Source organism: Myotis davidii, unplaced genomic scaffold, assembly GCF_000327345.1.
Source record: "Myotis davidii unplaced genomic scaffold, ASM32734v1 scaffold265, whole genome shotgun sequence".
Classification (NCBI taxonomy): Eukaryota; Metazoa; Chordata; class Mammalia; order Chiroptera; family Vespertilionidae; genus Myotis; species Myotis davidii.
In genome coordinates, this window is record NW_006296627.1 from 1132301 (window position 1) to 1137977 (window position 5677).

Genomic DNA, 5677 nt, shown 5'->3' on the forward strand with positions numbered 1-5677 from the left:
GGATTCTTCTAAAAACAGTTTGCTTCATGTAGGTTTCTCCCCTTTTCTAGAGTTTTGTCAGAAAATATTGAATTATCCTGGGTTGAAATGAACTGTTTAGATGTCAGGCTCCCGTTCCAGCCTGTGAACATCTTAATAACCACAACAGTTTCTCATTCATCTCTATACCTTCAGAATCCAGTCTAACACAATGGCATGTGCAATATACTCAGTGAATGTCTGAAAAAAATGACTACACTGGCCAATTCTATGTAACACTTACTTGTTCAAACACCCTATCTTTTGCTTTCACCTCATCATAGTTCCCAGCACAGTCTTTGTACATAGTAGGTGTCCACTAATTATTTTTGATGAATGGAAAAAATGTTGATTTCACCATAGGAGTGATCTAATCTAGTTTATTCATTACTGCATTTTTTAGTATCTAGATATGGTAGATATTAATAAGCAACTGTCAATTAAATAGATTCCAATTCCCAAATGTCTAGCCAAGGAATAGACTGGCCACACTGCTTTTCTGGCCCTTCCTCCACTTCCCACATGCCAACCGCAGAAGCAGTGCTTTGTAAAAAGTGTGATTTCCTCTCAGCTGGAGTTGATGGTTCTAAGGAAAAGAAACCATCATCAAACTGCTCAGGGCTCTCTCCTGGGAATGTTAGGCTTGGGACATAGGGCATTAAGTTGATTAGTTTGAGCTGTTAGATGAAGATATTAAGGTAAAGAGCACGTCATGATGACTTCAAAGCTTTTTAGTGTGATTGTCCCTTAGGTTCAGTTGAAAACCTGTCCTTTCTATGACATAGTTGTCCTGTATGACATCTGGGTGGACATCTAATTTTTTTTTAATTTTTATTTTTTGGTTTAAGCTTATCCAAAATGGATTTTTTGTTACTGGCTTTCAAAAGAGCCTTAATGATTACAGATACCATTCTGATAAAAGACGGGTGATATGATGGAGAACAAGAAGGGATACATAACACTAAATTACACAACAGAACTAAAGACTTGTACCTAGGACCTTTCCAAATGCAAGATAGGGAGACTCAAGCAATAACAAAAGCCACTGAGAAGTTGCCTGACCAAATAAAATACTACATAATAGTTTCATAAGAAATTACTAGACAATCGAGGTAGGAAAGCAGGCAGGTCATATCAATGGTATTCCATGAGCAATGAGCAGTGGCCCAGCTGGACTTAGAGTGGAAAGGAAGAAAGTACAGGGTAACAGTAGAACTTGGATATCAGTCTACTCTGTCACAAAGGAATGTCTTCCTTCCTTCTTTTTTCCTTTCATGTGTGATTGTGTATGTATGTGTGTGTGTGTGTGTGTTTTCTTCCTTCCTTCTTTTTTCCTTTCATGTGTGAATGTGTGTGCGTGTGTGTGTGTGTGTGTGTGTGTGTGTATAAAACCCTAAGGGACCATCTGACCGTTTGACCATCTGACTGGTAGCTACCCTAAGCAACCATCTGACCGTTTGACCATCCGACTGGTAGCTATGACATGCACTCAGCACCAGGGGGCAGATGCTCAACGCAGGAGCTGCTGAGCTGCAGTGACTTGGCAGCTGCAGTTCTCGGGTGACGCACCTGAAACCAGAGAGGAGGGAGTCCGATTGCAAAGTGCATCACCCGAGAACTGCCCTCTCGCAATCCAGGACTCCTCAGGGGATGTCAGAGAGCCAGTTTCAGCCTGATCCCCACAGGCCAGGCTGAGGGACCCCACTGGTGCATGAATCTGTGCACCAGGTTTTTCGTATGTGTGTGTGTGTGTGTGTGTGTGTAGTCAATTATATACCAGGCATACTACTTAATGCTAAAATTATATACCAGGCATACTACTTAATTCTCTTTACATCAAGAGCCGCCTGACATTCTTGTGTGAGAGGTAGAGTATACTGTGATAGGTACTATGTCTAGAATTGCATTATGGGAGTGTAGATTAGGGGAATCAAGCCTGTATGAAGGTTCCATAGAAAGTTTCACTAAAAAAGCAATGCTTGGGAAGCTCTAAGAGATGCATAGCATTTAATTGTGCCAAGAAGAGTGCTGTAAATAAGAAAGGGTATTCTAGGAAGAGGAAACAGCATGTGCAAAGGCATGACGACTGGATAGAGTATGACATATACAGAGGGGTGATAATTTTTCCAAGTTTATATTTCAGTGGAATAAACAAGTAAATCAATAATTGCAATGATAACTTCTTTGACAGAAATGAACAGAGAGTGTTATATGCAAAGAGTTAAAGAAAAAACAGCCCAGTTTGTTGAGGTGGTTGAGACTATGGAAGACTTCCTGGAACAGTTTAAAGATGAGTTTAAATAAAAGGATATTCAAAAAGAGAAGGAGTGGTAAGGGAGGATGTTAATGCTAAACAAGTAGTATCTGAACAGACATTGGAAAGGTTGACTTAATGGCAGAATGAGTGGTTCGCTCTCTATGCTTCAGAACAACAGGAAGGAGAAAGGTCTAATTTTATTCATAGTAGCAAATATTGTTTCCCAACAAAAGCTACATTAAAAAACAGAGGTAGTGGATTCAGTACAGGGAGCAGAATATTGGTGTAAAGGAGGCAAATGGTCAAGATGGAAGGGGTTAAATGGGAACTGACACTTGGCTACCATGCTGAGAGGCAATACAGAATGATAGAGACTGTGGCAAAGTGGGGGGTGCAGGGCCTACCTAGGGTGCAACATTCTGTAATTCTAAGCAATTGTCATGTAGGAAAACAACCTCAAAGTTTCTACATCTTTCTTAATGCCAAGCAGAACCACGCTGTATATGTGTAAGAAATTCCCTTGCCCTAGCTGGTTTGGCTCAGTGGATAGAGCGTCAGCCAGTGGACTGAAGCTTCCCAGGTTCCATTCCGGTCAAGGGCATGTACCTCGGTTGCAGGCACATCTCTAGTGAGGGGTGTGCAGGAGGCAGCTGATCAGTGTTTCTCTCATTGATGTTTCTAACTCTCTACCCTTCTCCTTTCCTCTCTGAAAAAAAAAAAAAATCAATAAAATATACTTTAAAAAAAAAAAAAGAAAGAAAGAAATTCCCTGATGCCAATGTCACACTCTATGGGATGTCACTCTCTGAGGTAAATAAAACTTATTTTTACAATGCTTCTTAAAATATATCTTCGTTTCCTTCAATGTGATGTTTTAAAAATATGTTGTGAATTCATCAAATATAATCATTTAAGACTGTTTTTACTACCTCTACTAGTATGGACAGATAAATTTACAGGCATTATTTTGAATGTACAGTCTACTTCAGTTAGCATAATTTTATGTAGGGAGTTATATCATTTGAACTTACATGTGGTGTAGTTCATGGGACAAGCTTCTGACCCTGAAGTCTCACTTTGAGCCTGGCTCCCAGCTTACTAGCAGTTGGGCAAGCCAAGCTATCAACCCAAGATTCAGCATATCCATAAAATGAAAACATTACATTACAACCTGTCCTATCTACATCACAGGGTTCTTGTAAAAAATGACTAGGTATCAATATACATTGAATTTTTTCAACTATAAAGTACTATAAAATAACAATTAGAGATACATCAGTGAAGTTAACTATCAAAATAATTATTTCAACTTCATGCCTACAACCAAAAGCTTTTAAATGTAACAGTTTAAATAAAGTGGTTACTGAGCAAATGAAAACTATATTACTCACACTATGTTCCTACTATCCTTTTGAATCTAATTTTTGGAAAAATTTAATTCATTTTAGAGGGGAAAAAATCTGAGCTAAGGTATTTATTAGTGTTTATACAAGCAACTGCTCTTTAATGCTTCACCTAACCATACCACTGCCTCATCAAGGCCAGTGCCTTTGGTTGCTGAAATTTTGAATATTTGCCATTTTTGGTCCTTCAAGGCAGGTAACCCAAGTGAATTTGCCATCTCTGAGGGAGTCATAGCCTGTTTCATATCCTGCTTATTTGCAAATACCACCAAAATGGCTTTTCTCAGCTCTTCTTCCTCCAACATGGCAACTAACTCAGATTTGGAAATGCCAATTCAGTCTCGGTCACAACTCTCTACTACATAAATGATGGCATCTGTGTTCGAATAATAACATCTCCAGTGTGGCCTGATACTGGTCTGTCCTCCTAAATCCCAGACTTGAATTTAAGGTTCTTGTATGTTTCCGTCTCAAGATTAAATCCAATGGTAGGAATAGTAGTAACAACCTCTCTAACCTGTAATCTGTACAAAATTGTAGTTTTTCCTGCTCCATCTAATCCCAAAATTAAAATCCTCATTTCCAGGGTTCTGGATAGACTCAAAAATATACTTGAGAAAAAGCCACCCATGATGAAGCACCTGTCCACCCTTGTCAATCATCAGAGACAGGCCCCGGCCTCCGGAGCGACTCTACTGGATCCCCGGTGCCTCCACCTCCCCTTGACTTGGCCTCGGGTGGCTCGGAGGAGGTTTCCTTGGAAGCCTAGTCAACCAGAAACTTCCACGTCGGCCACCCGGCCAAATAAAACATTATTTCTGCAAGTCAGAAACACATCAGAACTCCATAGCTTGTGATGTTCAAGTTAAAACTAGATGGCAGACATGCTAAAAAATGTAATCCAAAAATCTGTCATAAATGTTTCCCTGCTGAGTTTGAGTTAAACTTCAGAACCAACTGATATATGGTATAATAACTTATGTTTTCTTTTTCCAAAGGTAAAGTCATCAAACCTGATTTTTTTCAATCTCTTTATGTCTTAAGACATAGCGTGAACTGAGAATTATATCAGAATCGAACAACAGTATCAATTAACATGCTCTAGAATACTTTTATATATTTCCTTTAAAGAAAAACCCATAAAAGCTGATTTTTCCCATTTCCTTAGGTCCTGAGACCTGGCCTACCCTGAGCATTATATCAGCCACTTGAGAAATGATGGGGGTCACTTAGGATGCCACCTAGCAATTAGTGCTAGCATGCCTAATTACAGACCAGAGGAGATGTTTTTTTGGAGGGAGGAGAGGAGAAGAGAATGAGATAAGAGAAAAATCCTTAAGTGCCTTCTTGTTGCTGCATCCTTCATGCTCCCCACTCTCTCTTCCACGTATTGCCACTAAATACCACTCGCATAGCAAGGAATGTTGGATTGTCACCATCACTTGCCTCTGTGGAACACATAAATGTTTCATGTTACTGTGTTAAAAATGGTGATTAACTGGAACAAATGTTATAGCTATAAAAACCAAGGCTCAGAAAGATCAATAATAACAGCATCTATCATTTCTATGATGCTTTTAGTCCTCCAGCCTCTCTACATCCTAACTCTTGTGACACACACGGTAACATTTTGGGTAGATGGGGCGGATCATTACCATCTTTACTATGCAGAGGAAACTGGGGTTCCAAGCCAGTCACAGTTCCGCCACATTCACTGTGTGACATTAGAAAAGGTGCCCCACTGTGTCTCAGGTTCAACTCTGAAATGGGAACATTAATGGAACTTATAATGTTACTGTTTGCAAACCATAAGAGATAGTTCATGAGGGTCCAATGCTATCTTAATGTTGCTATCACCATTGTTGTTATTAAGATGTTAACACTAACTATATAGTCTAACTATGTAGATCACTCCTTCAATCTCAATGCTTTAAACCACTTATATAAGGTCCAGTTGGCAAACTGAGGGTGGTGGAAGGAATACGAAGATTGAAACAGG

General features: G+C 39.5%; 1 pseudogene; it reads right to left on the minus strand.

Moving 5' to 3' along the window:
• Positions 1 to 3752: 3752 nt before the first annotated feature.
• LOC102764967 lies at positions 3753 to 4474 on the minus strand (annotated as a pseudogene).
• Between the last annotated feature and the right edge of the window lie 1203 nt (positions 4475 to 5677).